The 16,609-nt window shown below is 30.7% G+C and overlaps 1 protein-coding gene across 4 annotated transcripts in view; it reads right to left on the bottom strand.

Moving 5' to 3' along the window:
• Positions 1–15,205, bottom strand: part of LOC129975316 (zinc finger protein Xfin-like) — a 55,318-nt gene extending 40,113 nt beyond the window's left edge. For 3 of the 4 annotated variants that reach the window (XR_008785033.1, XR_008785034.1, XM_056088371.1), the window contains exons 1-2: positions 15,038–15,205; positions 2,077–2,142 (exon numbers count right to left, since the gene is read on the bottom strand). The gene's annotated coding sequence lies outside the window, so the exon portion shown is untranslated. The remainder of the gene's footprint in view (positions 1–2,076; positions 2,143–15,037) is intronic. The other variant, XM_056088372.1, reaches the window with a different exon arrangement.
• Positions 15,206–16,609: the final 1,404 nt, after the last annotated feature.

Here is a 16,609-nt window from a genome sequence, read left to right as displayed (position 1 = left end):
AAGGGAAAAGAGAAGTTTTGATTTGGATAATTTTGGCAGTATACCTGCAAAATATTAATGGGTTTATATCAACCAGAAAAATAATATTTTTTCCATAAAATAATGTTTGCCCTGTGTTACTATTCTGTCATTTTAAATTAATAAATTTTAGTAAATTTTAAAAATTTACATTGTTAATAAAGATATTTATTAGATCTACATATATCTTAATAATTTTTCAACATTAGAACACTATTCTCTTTATATTCCAATAAATAAATGCAAGCAATTGCTTTGGGATTTAATTAATGCATAATTAAAATTTGTAAGAATTTTTAAGTACTTACAGTAAGTTATTTATATCAATAACTCTTAAAATGAAAAGAAAAAAAAAAGACGAAAAAAAAAAAGGAAAAAAAGAGAGAACTCCTAAATGTTTAAATTTTCTGATGCAGCAATGATTTTAATGAATATGCAAAGATGCTATTTCAAAGTTATATTTCAACATCAAATGCGTCTTTCCGTAATTAATAAATTATAATCAAACACAGCGGTAAAAAAAAACGGAACATCTGCAAAATCTTTAGGTGAAATTATAAAGTGCTATTAAATTTTGTATACAACCCCTTATTCTCCAGCAGTAATTTGACTACAGGAATAGGGCGATACGCGTACTCTCCACACGCTGCAAATGAACTCTTCACCGCAAGAAAAGGGAGGGAAATGCTTGCCTTCTATCGTTTATACTTTCGGTCGCTTGGACTTTAAAAGAACTGCATTTCAAAGAGCAAAGGAATTCAGAGGGTTAAATGAAAAAATATATATATTTTTCGGGGGCTTATTTTTGAAATAACGTGAAATTTCTCAAACCTGCAATACCTTTGACCAATAATGCAAATGTTTATTCAAAGTATGATGTTTTCGCACGCTATACTATTCACCCACTAATAAATTTTTTTTTCATGCATATATGTGCCAGTCAGTACATTAATAATGGCAAAGTGTTAATCGTTTGTATTGTGCGTTGCATTGTTTGCCAACGGATTCTAAAACTCTTCGCGGTTTTGCCCATGCCTTAGAATGGGTTTAATTGAACAAAACAGGAGCGAGAGAAAAGATTAAAAAAAAAAAAAAAATAGGTGTTTGCATTTAGCAATAATGCAAATTCAGGAAATGCGCTCTTCCTTCCGCGTCTCACCCATTAATCAGATAGAATAGTCGAAAAGTGGTCGTCTAAGAATAATAAAACGAATAGTAACTCCTGATTACATGACAATGATGTTAAACACCCCGTTAGTGTTATGATATGTGGTTATGTGGCAACAAAATTCATGGGCAGAATTAGTGTGATAGATGAGAATATAGATGCCCCCGAGTTCATAAATGAAATACTAATTCCAAAACAGCCGTTTTCTGTATGTGGTCTTTTCCAGGTAATGAAGAATTTATAAGGAATAAACTATGTTATATAGCAATTGCATGTAAAAACTGACTTCAAGGCGATCGTATTTCGCAGCTTTATCCAAAATAGAAAATCTATGAAGAACTAAGAAACTTGTTACACAGAAGTAATCTAGCTATTAAAAAGCAATTAATGAAATAATGATTCACCTCATAACAGCTGAAGAACTACTACAAGGGACAACATTCAAGTTCGTAATTGGTGCTAAAGATTACCCAAATAAAAATTAACTGCCATAAATAAGACTTTTTGCTTATGTCATTATTCCTGTTTTCTTTTTACTTCTTTACCATTGTTTTTCCCATATAAACATCCATCACAAAAATTATTTTATAGAATTCCTGGTTAAACGATCTTGAAATTGATGCATAATTTATGAGGCATCAAATCTTAAAAATGCGAGGAGTTGTACCCCAAAAATTTTTTTCCAAAATTTTGGCCATTAAATATTTAGCCACATTTACGAAGCCAACGGCGTTGAGATAACTCATTTTATATTACTTTTTTAAAATGTTGTTCTCTTATATATAAAAATTATGTAATTTATTGCATATATTTTTCTATTTCTTTTGCATATATTTTAAACAACTGTATTATTCATTATTCTTGCTTCTAATAAATTAAAATTCACATACCTTTACAAAATTATCAGGATTTACATGCTATATACGTCAGTCTCCTCGCACCACTTCAGGGAGTAACTGTAAAGATTTTTTTTTTTTTCAGCTTTTAGAACATAGTATGACAACAGCTTACCACCGTAGACAAAAGAATCAAATTTTAAAACTTTTTAATTTTTTTATACATAATGTTAAAAAATTTTATACATAAACAATTTTGTCTTTTAAATAGATGAATTCAAAAGATAAATCACATTAATTTAAACTATGTTTTTAAAAAAGATAAGCAGCTTGTGCAAAAAAGATCACTCAGAAATATAGTGTTCAAAATGCAGAGAATTAATTTTGAAAAACTAGAAGGCAGTCGTAAAATTTTTTTTAAAAAATTCAAATAAATTTTCCTACAAGAAAGAGATGTAAATTTACATGATATATTAAAAATTGAATTTTAATATTGTTAAATATAGGTTAGAAAGATATGCATTCTATAAACCTTTATGATGTAAACTACCGCATTTTAAAACCGGCATTCATCGACAAGGCAAGCTGTCGAATTTAAAAATAAAGTTTAAAACATCTTTTGCACAATATCAGTTGCGGAAATTAATCCCGAAAAGTACATTTCAGTTTATAAAAAACAACAATAAAAACAGGTGCCAACCTTTTTTCAACGAAGTATGCCTCGGTGAAATTCGATAGATCGACAGCAAATTATGCAAGCCTTTAAATCACAAACATCCATTATCATTGAAGTTAAATTAATTTGTGTTATCTCTACGAATAATGAAAGAGAAGTATAAGTTGTACAGACAAACAGTTCGATCTAAGCACATTGAATTCGGCCCACTTACTTTCGGTGGTAGGAAAGAGCAACTTCGAATGTGGTCCCCCCCCCACACACACGGACACATTTCAATTAATTTAAAATTAAACAATACTGTAGTGATTGGATTTTGAAGCGTTAGGGAATAAACGTTCATAGATGGCGCTACACAATTAGTGCGAGTGTAATTAAAAGAGTGATGTCATTCGAGTGTTTGCTCTTGGAGGAGAAGGAGTTACTGAGCAGAGTAACTCGAACGAATCTGCAATAAATTTGTTGTTTTCTATTTGCTTATTTATTCAAAGCACTCACGAACCAGCCACGACATTTGGCGCAGTCGAAAGGATTGAGCATCGAGTGCTATTTTTGACGAACTTGAAATCGAACTTTATTTGATAAAGATGTGCTTTCGGTATCGATATGGCCTTTCTAGGCAGTGCGAAAAAGGAAGATTTGAAGTTGTTGGCGGAAGAGATGGGTGATGAAAATTGTGGACTTAAAAAAATTAATTACTGGAAGTAAAAATTACGAGGAAGAGTTTGTGAAGAAATAAATGATAGTTATCATAGAAGATAGAAAAGAAAGAAAAATTATAGAAGAGCGAGAATTGCAGGAGAAAAAGGCACAAGAAGAGCGAGAATTCGAACTGGAGAAACTGTAGCTGCAATATTCCAGTGTACCCGTGGATGTCGAATTACCAACTCCCAAGATAGAACTCAGGCACGTGATGCAGAAATTCGATGAAAAGAACAGTGATATCAGTTTATATTTGCAGTTGTTCGAGAGGCAAGCCGAGTGGGCTCAAATAAAACGAGAAGATTACGTGTCGCATCTATTAGGATTATTGCCAACGGATATAACCCAACTCATCGCTCGAGAGCCAATCGAGAAAGTTAAGGACTATGACCACATCAAGAGTTTATTAGTGAAACGATTTAAACTCAGCCCGGAAAAATTCAGGCAAAAGTTTATGACTCATTTTAAAAGACCGGAGACTACCTGGTGCGATTTTACTTACGAACTTCAAAATTATTTTGAGCAATGGATTCAAGGATTGGAAATAACTACTTTTTAAAGTTTGTCGGGTTTAATCATAACAGAACAGATAAAGCGAAAAGTACCTACGGATATTAAAGAACATTTTATTGATGTTTGGTCACAATTCACGAATCCAAACGAAACTGCAAGCAAATTAGATGATTATGAAAATGTGCGATCAAACAGTGTGAGGAAAAAGAAAGAACTATACCAAGAGAATAACTGTTCTAAACATCAAACCGACGAAAGAGAAGAGAGACATTTTTCGGAACGGAAATATGTACCCCCGCATCAACGAGAATTCAGAAACAAAAACTTTAATAAAAACGAAACTACAAATTCAAGAAAAGTAACAAGAGACTGTTACGTTTGTGGATTGTCACATTTTGCTAGAGACTGCCCAAATAGACATAAAAAAAATCGCAGTTGAGAGAATCTGCGGCAGAAAAGAAACGGGAAGACATTTTAACCGCGGAAATTCAGTCGGAATTAATTAATGGTGAAAAAAGCTTAAGTATCAACCCTTTACAATACGTTGATATTTGTGTGGACAATAGAGAACTGAAAACCCTAGTTGACTCAGGTGCTATGATACCAGTTTTAAATTCTAAATATGTGTCACGTGAACAAAAATAAAAAGGAAAAATCATTTTAAAAAGTGCATTTGGAGAAAGGATTAACGCTACTCTTTCGAGTTTTCAAATATCATTAAAAGATAAAAACAACGAAGGATTTTCCAGGCCTTTTGGGATAGTTGCAGCTATCACGGATAGAATTCAAGAGCAGTTCACCCCCCCCCCCCTCTGTATTAAACTTATTGGGAGAAAGCATAAACCACAGCCGCACCCAAAACTCGTCTGGATTAGAGGCGCCGATGGAAGAGAGCTTTGATGAATTTATGATTTGTTGTGGAGTTAGTCAGAGCGAAGAACAACCGAGCGGAAATGAAAGCGATTCTTTGGATAAGAAAAACAAATTTAATGCATTGAAAGAAGAACAAAGAAAATGTGATACTTTGCAGTCAGTAAGAAAAAATGTATCGCTTGGAAAAGGAAACTTTTTTATGAATGATGAATTAATATTCCACCGGGATAAAATATTAGGCGAAAAAGTGAGTCAGTTGGTTTTCCCCAAAAATAAGAGACTGCAAGTTCTTAAATTAGCACATGAATTAATTTTCGGATGCCAATGGGATTAAAAAAGACTAGTGAAAGAATTAAGTACAGTTTTTATTGGCCAAATATGACAGATGATATTAAAAACTTTTGTAAATCCTGTAAAGAATGCCAGTTGTGGAGTCCAGAAAAAATGATTGATAAAATTCCTATTACTCCTGTTCTCCGTCCGGAATTGCCATTTGAGATAGTAAATATAGACCTAATAGGACCCATTGAACCCCCTTCTGCTCGTCGGCATAAGTATGTATTATGTCTAACGGACCAGCATTCTCGATGGCCGGAGGCTATCCCTCTTCGTTCGTTAACGGCTAAAGCTACGTGTGATGCTTTATTGGAAATATTCATGCGGACTGGAATACCCAATGTTATGGCAAGTGATAATGGAACAACTTTATTTCTAAGTTAACCCAGGAATTCATGAAAAGATTAGGTTGTGCTCCCAGATTTACGACGCTTAACCATCCAGCTGGGAATGGCCTTATAGAAAGATATAATAGGGTGTTCAAAAATTCACTCCATCACATTATCAGAACTGATCCGAGTAATTGGGATAAATACATTCCGTATATGCTTTTTGCGTACAGGGAAGTTCCTTACTGTACGACGGGTGTTTCGCCATTCAAGTTGATATATGGACATGAAGCACGAGGACCTCTCAGTGTTCTAAAATCGAGCTGGTGTGGTGATATTGCCATTCCGTTAAACATGGAGAAATCAGTTGTGGATTATTTACAGGAGCAAAAAATAAACTTAGAAAGAGCTGCAGAGGAAGCATCTCTCGTCGCTTCTGGTAAACAGCAGGCATATGCAGAATATTTTAATCGCCGAACCGCTTCTAAGGAATTTAAGCCAGGTGACCAAGTTTATTCATTAATACCTGATTCATCGAACAAATTGTATTCCCGTTGGACTGGTCCTGGAGAAGTTATCGAGCATTGCCCTCCACATTCATATAAAGTAAAACTTAGTGATGGAAAAATTCGGCATTGTCATGCAAATAAAATTCGGAAATACTATCCAAGAATTAATGCTGTAGGCATGATCTTTGAAGATGATGCAGACTTTGGAGAAATTTATTCATCCCCCAGTTATAAAAATGTATGTTACTGGAAAGAGATATTTGATCAAGTGGATTTGCGACATCTTTCTGAGGAAGTGAAATGTCAAATCCTGAACTTATTGCGGAATTATCATTCAATATTTGCCGGACAGGTTAGAGTTGCAAAGGTTGGTCATCACAAGATAAAATTAGAGGACGATAAAGAAAGGAAAAAACCTTACGTGTACAGGATTCCTGAAGCGCTGAAACCTCAAATAGACTCCCAAATCGAAGAACTCCTAAAACTAGATCTAATCGAAGAGAGCTCAGCTGACATTGCTTATCCTATAGTCTGTGTAAACAAGAAGGATGGATCTATCAGGAATGTGTGTGGATTATCGAGCTTTGAATGCAGCCACTAAAACCGACGATTTCCCCATGGAAGACGCAACGGAATTAATATATTCCATAGGACAGGCAAATGTGATTAGTGTGTTAGATCTTTTGAAGGGGTACTATTCGCTTCCCATGGAAGAAGATTCGCGGGATTATACATCTTTTAAGACCCACAGAGCACAATATCGTTTTAAGGTGATGCCTTTTGGGCTGAAAAATGCAGCTGCAACTTTTCAAAGGGAAATGAACAAAGCATTGTCGCCATACAGAGAATTTTGATGCGCTTATATTGATGACATTGCTATATTCTCCAATGATATTCCCTCTCACTTGAAACATCTTCATTTGGTGCTGGATAGATTGGAAGAGCTGGAATTCACTGTTAATCTTTCAAAGTGTGCTTTCGCGAAATCTGAAATTTCATACCTGGGACATATAATTGGCTCAGGAAAGCATCAAGTTGATCCAGCTAAGTTAGAAACGATCTCTCATTTGCCCGTACCTGAAACCAAGAAACAACTACGTAGTGCTCTTGGCCTGTTCAACTATTATCGTGATTATATTGCGAATTTCGCCGAGATTGTCTTTCCATTAACGGAAGTAACAAAGAAAAGAAGCCCTGATGTGTTGCCGTGGTGTGAAATGCATAGTGTTGCTTTTGAAAAATTAAAATCAGCATTGTTACACGCTCCTACTCTACGCACTCCGAATATGAGCAAACCCTTTGTGATTCATTGTGATGCCTCGTCAATCGGGAGTGGCTCGTGTTTATCACAGACTGTTGATGGAAAAATGTGCCCTATCGCTTATGCAAGTCAAAAATTAAACAAAAGCCAACTATCTTGGTCGACAATCGAACGGGAAGCATTTGCTATAGTTTGGAGCTTGAAAAAGTTTGAAACCCTTGTGTTTGGATCCGAGATCCACATTTTTACCGATCATAAGCCTCTTCTTTATCTGACCAAGTGCGCTCCTCAGTCATCTCGACTACAAAGGTGAGTATTTGCCTTGCAGAGATTCAACATAACATTAAAACATTGCCCTGGTTCTAAAATGCCGCATGCTGATGCTCTGTCACATTTATTACCAAAATAGACTGAAAAACATTTTTTTTTAGTACTGATATCAATTTTCTGTTTTATATATCAATATGGGATTAATGACTATAAAATAATAATAATTTGTGCTTGATATTTATGTATATTTGTTTTAATGTTTTTTTTATTATCATTTTTTTAATATGTTGAATAATTGGTATTCGCAAGTTTGGTTAAGAGTATAACGTGCAAAACTATTTGAAATAGGATTAGTTACAGGAGTATAACTTTTTCTAGTGTTTGTTATAAATTTTCATTCAGCAGTTTTGGTTATATTTGAAACATCAACTGAGTGATGTTTATCAAGTGAAATCCTTCCTTAATTATGTATTAATGTTTACTAAGTGATTATATTCATTATAAATTTATGTTTATTAGTTGATAAGTGATTATATAATTATTAAGTATATATTAATGTATATTAACTGATAAGTGAGTTTCTTATTATCAAGATGGTATTTATATTCAATTGTGCATTTATTGCTTTCTTCCATGTTTGTTAGTAATTACTTATTCATTCAAGTTAACTTTGCATTTGTGTTTATTTTTATTTGGATAATTTGATGTTATTAGATACGTTTTAAAATCCAATTCATAATTTTAATTCAGAGATATGTTTATGTTTTCATATAAACACTACTCTTACGTTGGGGGTGTAGTGATTGGATTTTGAAGCGTTAGGAAATAAACGTTCATAGATGGCGCTACACAACTAGTGCGAGTGTAATTAAAAGAGTGATGTAATTCGAGTGTTTGCTCTTGGAGGAGAAGGAGTTACTAAGCAGAGTAACTCGAACAAATCTGCAATAAATTTGTTAACTTTTCTATTTGCCTATATATTCAAAGCACTCACGAACCAGCCAAGACAAATCCTTACCGCCACTTTAAAAATTGTGTTTTACAAGTCACGAATTTGTTGCTGGCGTCCTAGCATAAGGGTAGCGCGTCTTCTTCTGATCAGGGCGTCCTGAGTTCGAGCATGGTTGTTCTTCCTCTGTTCTACCTGTGAGATGTGTGAATGTGCCCTCCTGTAAAAAGGGGTTGTGCAAGTGAATGAGTGATGCGTGCGTGACAAAGTCGTACTCTTGGCCCTAGATGGCGTTACTAAAACAAGAGACGCTCCCCTATCGGCTTTAATCGCTGCCTTCGTAACAGCTGGCTTGTCCATGCAAGTGCCATAAGAAAGAACACACACACGAATTTGTTAGACTTGCAATTTCTTCGGCGAGGCTTCGCAATTTATTAAAATTATTTTGATTAATTTACAGCAATGGAGTTCGTACTAAAAAAAATTCAAATTGCTTCAACTGTTCCGTCAAATATTTAGTCATGTGGTTTTCTTTTGTTGTTGAAAGCTAAGAAAGATTCTGATTAATATTTAGGTAATTAATACGAGGAATAACGTTACCAGGAATGTAGAATATATTTGAAGTCGGATTATCACATTTTTTAATAATATTATAAAGTAAACCTAAATTATTATATCTTTGAAATGTTGTTGAATAATATAATGTGACATCTGAAAATACATCAAATTTATTCAACTGATTCATTAAACTACTTCAAGAATTAGATATAAAGACAGAATTAGAATCTTCCCCCTTCCCCTAGTAAGAATCATTTTACACCACAAAAATGGGATGCCTTTATTGATGGGGGGATGAATGAATGGGATATTAATTGATTGTCATTGAAGCTAGTCCTTTCTTTTTTTTTTTGCTCCAAATTATTAAGAGTAGCTGGCGGAATAAAATAAATGATATACAGTGCATGGGGCGTTTTTGTCCCTTCGTCATATTTTGAAAAATGACAGAAATGCTCTGTCTCAAACTTTACATAGTGCATATGCAATTAAATAATGAAGAGGGAAAAATAATAAAGTAAATAAATTAGCTAAAGAGAAACGGTTGGTACTTCTCCATTTAATTATTTGGGTAGCCAAATTTGCTATGAAATAGCAGCTTCTTATTTGCAGACGGAATAATATTGTAAGTTTATGATTTTTCTTGATAAATATTTTAGAAAGTAAAGACATATGAGGGGTGTTCTCGATAATAATAATTAATGACGAAAATCCTCTTTGGACTGTCTGAAAAATATTCCTTCGATTCTTTTAATGGGATCAATTATACAGACAAATATCATAATCTAAGTAATTTCCTATTCTTTCCATTTTGAAAAAATATTCTTAATTTTTGAAGTGTTTTAAAATTAAAAGATATAAAAAACAAACCAAGCAAGAGCTGAATTTTTATTAATTTAGAATTTATAATTTCTTAAACAATCTTGACTTCATCTTATATAAAAATTTAAACTTTTAGGAGCTAAGAAAAAAAAATCATGTACTGTACATTAACAATTTACAAACAGTAGTCATATTTTTAAAAAAGTAACATTTGACTTTGAATAAAATTGTGCAGCTCAAAAAGAGAATAAAGCATGAAAATTATTAAAATAATAGTTTCAAAATAAATATACAGTGCCAGATAATTAACAAAAGAAATCATTATCTAGAAATTACAAAAACCAAGTACAGATAAAAGATTTCTCCCCACCTCCACAAATACTTACAATATAAATCATTTTTTTTTTTTACCGGACTAGCCTTCAGCCAATTTTTAGAATAAAAACAAATTATATATATTTAAACATAAATAATTAATTTTCATATCTTTAATACACTTTACTTCGTCAGTAAAGTTGGAATAAAGAAATGAATAGTAGAGCAACAATATAATTGCTTCAATTTAAAGAAGAGATAGTGAAACGCCTTCAGTTTCAAAAGAATGCGATAAAATTTCAATTCTTTCAAAAGCTGTTTTAGCTTCCTTGAAAGAATCAAAATTCGATATGCTTTCAATATTATTACTTCCAGTTTAGAGTGAAAAAAAAAATAGTAAAAAAAATTAATTCTAATTAAATAATTAATTTTCATATCTTAGAAACACTTTAATTGGTCAGTAAAGTTGAAATAAAGAAATGAATAGTAGACCAACCACTAAACAATATACTTGTTTCAACTTAAACAGTTAAAGTGAAACGACCTCAGTTTCAAAAGTATGTGATAAAATTTCACTTCTTTAAAAGGCTGTTTTAGCTTCTTTCAGAGGACCAAAACTCGATATGCTTTCAATATTATTACTTCCAGCTTAGAGTGACAAAAAAATAGTAAAAAAAAATATGCAGGGAAATTCGAACAGGACATCTAGTTGCAGCTTGTCTTCATAAAGAGCATTCAGAATGTAAAATGGGGAAACAGTACTGTTTAAAAAAATCTGGTGGCAAACCTAGTGCAGCAATTTAGAAAGAGATCAGAGAAAGAATGAAAAGTTGGAGCTTCATATACTGCACACTTTAGACAAAATATGAATTGCAAAATTATTCCTTTTTGTTCCAGGTCTCAGGTGAACAAAAATATAAATATTATGTTTTCCCACAATTTGCAATTAAAGAAATACCTGAGATCTGCGCATTAAAATTGGTGCATCTCTTATTTATATACATGATGAAATAAGTATCCCAAAACACATAAATTTAGGATAAGGCATGAGTGCCCTCATTTGCCTGTGTCATCAAATTCCACATTTTTCTTTTATGTAATCTTTTTAATCAGTTTCAATGGTTCAAAGAATTTATTTTTTCATTTTAAAAGACTGACAAAGATCTATTTTTATTGTAATAAAATAACACTCTTGCAACAGAAAAAAAAAAAAAAAAAATATGAGGAGGATGAGTAAAAATTAGAACTACACTTTGGTAGAGAAACAGTATACTGTTTCATATATTTAGGACTCATTTCCAAACAGACAAACTAGCACGTAGGCAGAAAAATTTCTGCAATATTAAATTCACTACAAAAGAGCAATTTTTAAGATTTTTCAAATATACAGCATATACCAATCTACATCTTAGGCCTTTTCATAGTAAATAATAAGTGTTCAGTTGTTAGTATTTAGTTTTATTATCTTTTCAATAATCACAAGTAACATTTTTTTGACGGTATGCTTATACCTCATAAAACATTTCTTTAGAAAAAAATGGCACGTTGATCCTTAAAGGTTCGCCATTCCTGCTCTATACCAATCTAATTATTAGACCTTGTCCTTTTTTTAAGTGGTCATTTTTACAGTTTTTTTTTACCTGCACATTGTTAGAAAGAAATCTCACCGCTCCTATGGTATGATCTCTACAAATTGAAAATAACTAATTTTAAGATAATTTTACTCCATCCTACTGTATTTATATTTAAATTATCTTAGGATATTTTAGTATTTGTAAAGTACACTTCTGACCTTTTAAAGTAAATACATTTTGTTTTTCATGGTGATCATCTAGTTTAAATTCACAAAACAATGCAAACAAGATAAGCCGAAGATGATTACAACAATGCAAAATAAACAAATAAAAGATTATTATAATTTTAAAAACTGTAGTTAAAAAAAATCTTCAGCTAATTAGCATATTTCAGAATTTTTAAAGTAGGATATTGTACTTAAGCACAAAAGTGCAAAAGTAAAAATTTAGTAAGTGCAAAATTAAGTACAGAATTTTTAAATAATTGTACTTAGTATGTTTTGTTTTCTCCTAATGATAAATCAGTTTAAATTCACGAAACAATGCATACAAGATATTGCAAAGATTGTGTGAAAAAATGAATAAATAAAGCACATGGTAGAGTTTTTCCACTAGTTTGTATCAAATCAAGCTAAAGAGTACAAGATTTTTCAAATAATAACAAATTTATCACCTATAAAAAACATACATTAGAAAAAAAATTCAGCTTCTTAATAGCTGAATTTAATTCCCTTAATAGAATGCAGGAATACAAAATAATTTTTATAACAAATTACATATTGTATACATTAATAGTGCAAATTCTTACTAAAAATAAACATTATGAACAAGTACAGTCTAAAATTCAATTTCCTAATGTTTATCTAAAATTAGCCTAATTACTTTATTCTAGAATTTTCTATTATTTCCTGATGTAAATAATACTTTTTAAATTATTTATTTCAAACATGCCTGTAAAAAGTTGCTAATACTGTGTTTCCTGCACCACAAACAAAGGGATAATAATTACAAACACCAACCCATTCCTTTCAAAGATAATAAATATTCCATTTTCTAAATTGACATGTGTCAAAGAAATTCTATTAGATTTCTTTAGTAAAATCATTTTCCTCATATGTTTTGTTGCGAATGAACTCATTCTAAATTCAAACCATGTAAAAACTTTGCCTTCCCATAGAAAAATAAATTGAAATTTATTCCAAAAGAGTCAATTTTTTGAACACACATCTATCAAAATCATTCTATATATAAAGTCATGTTTTCAGAATTTATGTTATAAAAGAAAAGAACCCCCCCCCCTTCCCTAAAAAAATACAAGATAAATAATATTCCATTTTCTAAATTGACATGTTATCAGAAAGTTATTAATTTTTTATATTATCATACAAATATCCATGTATCTATAAACATCTATTGTCGTATTATATTTAAAATGTGATCAAATTATGATAGCATAAAGACATCAGAATTGGTTTCATAATTAAATCTCAAAAGAATTCAGCCAAATTGTTACAAAAAAATTTGTTTTAAAGAAGGAATTTATATTAAATGCTTAACAAGTATTCATGACAGAAAAAATAAATATTTTCAATATCCTGTTTATAGATCAATCTCTGTCAACTTGAAGTCATCATCTCCAACTTGAAGTCATCATTAGATACCAATCACTTAAAATATTAGAATTATATATTGCAAAAGCTTTTTGCAATATTCTATATTTCAAAAAGTTTTAATATTTTTCACAGCAATTTTTTTTTATTTTTATAATTAAAAGAGTTGCTATTATATTACTAGTCAAATAGGTTTAATAATTCAATGACTGACAGGAAAACATGTAAATTCAGATAGTTCTTTTGTGATTATTTTAATCAAAATTTCATAAAAGTTTGAAATTGATAGTAATTTTACCTAAGCAGAACTTTTCAAAAACATATGTAACATTTCTCACTTTGAATAGCTGTTTTTTTAAACCCTCCTATACATAACATCATTTGAACTCAGTTTCTTCAGCACACTGGAATGCATGAGTTTCTCCTTCAAACATAAGAAAAATTATCTTCAATCACAAAAAAACAATGACGAGAATTTTCAAAAAACCTTCCTGTCCCCAAATCAATCAGGTTAACATTTTTAATGAACAAATTATGTGCCATGGGTATTAACTCAATCACATTTGGCTCCTGAGAGTTTTGATACACTAAATCAAAAGAAATTTGCATTGTTATCTTAAAAATAAATTTTATAGGAATATGCACAATAGGAAATGAGGTTTTACTGATATAATTGTTAATACTATTTTGATGGGTAAGTACTTTTCTTTAAATCAGGTTCTTTATCTTCAAAGAATAATATGTTTCTTAATTAATGAAACCGCACTGTCATATTCTACTTAACAGATATTTTCAGTTTCATTTCCAATGAAAGCTTCAGCATGTGAATTATTTGCTTACAATTTCTTCCCAAATATAATCCTAGTAATTTTTATTGCAGTTCTCGCATCTTTTTAACATATGTTGAAGCGATACAAGAAGCTGGATTGAAAGATTTTCTCATGCTTAGAGAGAAACGAGACACTAACTAACTCTGAGGAAACAATACAATAATTTTATAGGCCTGGAACACTAACGAATTCTGCCTTACTATTAGAGAATAATCAATGGTCTAGTTTCTGCTGTGGGCAGTCAGTTTGTTATAACAGACCAATGAGAACTCTTCCAGGTTTTGGAATTCTAAATAATATTTGGGCTTAAAATTTTTGGCAATATTTCTAGTTTACCAGTGGATTACATAAAACAGTAAATATAACATCTCTGACATTCATGTAAATACTTAATACATTTTATTTTTCTTACATTCACTAATCATTCTATGTTTTTACATGTTGAAATCTAGTAAAATGATTAAAATTATAATATGAGTAGGCAATATTGTTAGTTGAATTGAAATTTTTACAACATAATTTCAAAACAAGTGTAGGAGAGAGAATGCAAATAAATTGGTGTGGAAGAAACAAACATCGATTATTTTCCTCAGTTGTCCACTGTTCTACGCCTATATGATATATTTTCATAGCAAATAATTTCATCTACTTATAAATCTAAAAGAATTCGCATTGGCTTCATTTACAACATTATTTGAAATAAAATATATTAGATTCTTAAAAAAAAAAATACAAATAATTTTTCGCGCGCTTTTTATTTACTGAAGAAGCAAGCACTAAATTTTCAATACAACTATCTTATTTTATCCATACATAACGACTTTAAATTTTTCAAAAAAATAGGCTCTTTCAAATAGAAAATGAGTTTCGAATCCATTAAAGCTTACTTACAATTATTTCAAAAGTATGAACAAAAGTTGAATTCAAACATCGCCATCTATTAAAAATCTGGGCCTAAGTGAAGATTAGTGTGCACCGAGACTCATTAACCGGAGGACGCTTGAACCCCCCATTTGAAGTTGAAAGGGGGGGGGGAGCAGCACTGGAAGACGGATTTCATTCCAGTAGTGATGGAAATGGGGGAATCGATGTATGGTTGCTTACGCTTTACGCTTTTGAAAAAGCTTTTTTCGCCAAAAGGTGAAAATTTATTTACACGCCAAGAATGTAGCGCATTTTTGGAAAGTATAGGGTGGAGTCGGTTGGATCTATGATGAAGGCAGACCTTATTTATGCACGATCGTTTTTAATAAAAGAATAATACCGTGTTATATAATATTTATTTTTGCTCATAATTAAGTTTTATGAATCTAATTTTTGACTAGAAATTAATGTTGACTGTGGCTGGGAACTTGGGAAAGCTGAATTTTCTACAGACGCCTTCTATTTATAATTAATTAAATGGCAAGAAACTAATATGTTAACTCATAATTAAATTCTATCTTCTATTGGTTTGTTAAATGAAATTTAAAGTTTTCACAAAGTAATGGAATGAACTTACAAGTTTCATTTAAATTCTTAATGGAAGCTAAAAATGATGCTTTATTCAGAATACAAATTCGATGTAGTTTTAATTTTATTTCTTGCAATTTGGCTGTATTCATTAGAAAGTATTGTAGTTTTTTTATACTATTAATTTTAATGCTTATATTTTGTTTGTTTGTTGTTGTACAAAGCTAAATGTTCTTTTAAAAAATTAGCTAAAATTTTTTTTTAAATGATGCTTTTAAAAAATTATATATATATTTTTACCTAATTAAGTAATAAATTAGTGTTATAGAACATTTAAAACATTTTTTATAACTGCAGGCATGCTTTGATTTTGTTATTTGCTAGTATTTATAGTAGCAAAAAAGCATTTATATTTTGTGGTCTAAAAATTGCAATAATAAAAATCTGTAATCTCTTTCTTGCAGTTTTGTCCATTCTTTTTTTTTTTTTAATGTTGATAATGTGCATGATGAACTCTTTAAAATTTGTTTTCAAATTAAATTATTCATACTTGTAAAAATATGCATTGTAAAGATATAGATATATATATATAATTTTAGCTAAGTTTTTGATAAAATATGGCTTATTCTCTGTTAAGAAAGTATGATAACCAAAAATCCTCAAAGGAATCATCAAAATATTCAATATTTTCTATGTAATAAAAACTAATTTTTGTTTTTTTAAAATAAGATTTATATTGAATTAAAAATTATATGCATAAGCTGATTAATATTACATGATTTTAAAAGGTACTTTTTCAATACATATATTTTTTATTCTAATTTATTAATTCTTTTTCATAAATGCTTAATACATTTATTTATGCATACAGCAATTTAATTCTTCTTTTAATGCTAAAAATCAGAATTTTGATTGAAAGTATCCAAACTAAATTTGAAAAGGTAATAGAATCAATTCTTTCTAATTATACGGTTGGTGTAATTGGTAAAATTGTAATATCTTGGATAAATT

Source organism: Argiope bruennichi, chromosome 7 (genome assembly GCF_947563725.1).
Source record: "Argiope bruennichi chromosome 7, qqArgBrue1.1, whole genome shotgun sequence".
Lineage (NCBI taxonomy): Eukaryota > Metazoa > Arthropoda > Arachnida > Araneae > Araneidae > Argiope > Argiope bruennichi.
Note: the sequence above shows the minus strand (reverse complement) of the source record. Positions and strands in the feature narration are given on the sequence as shown.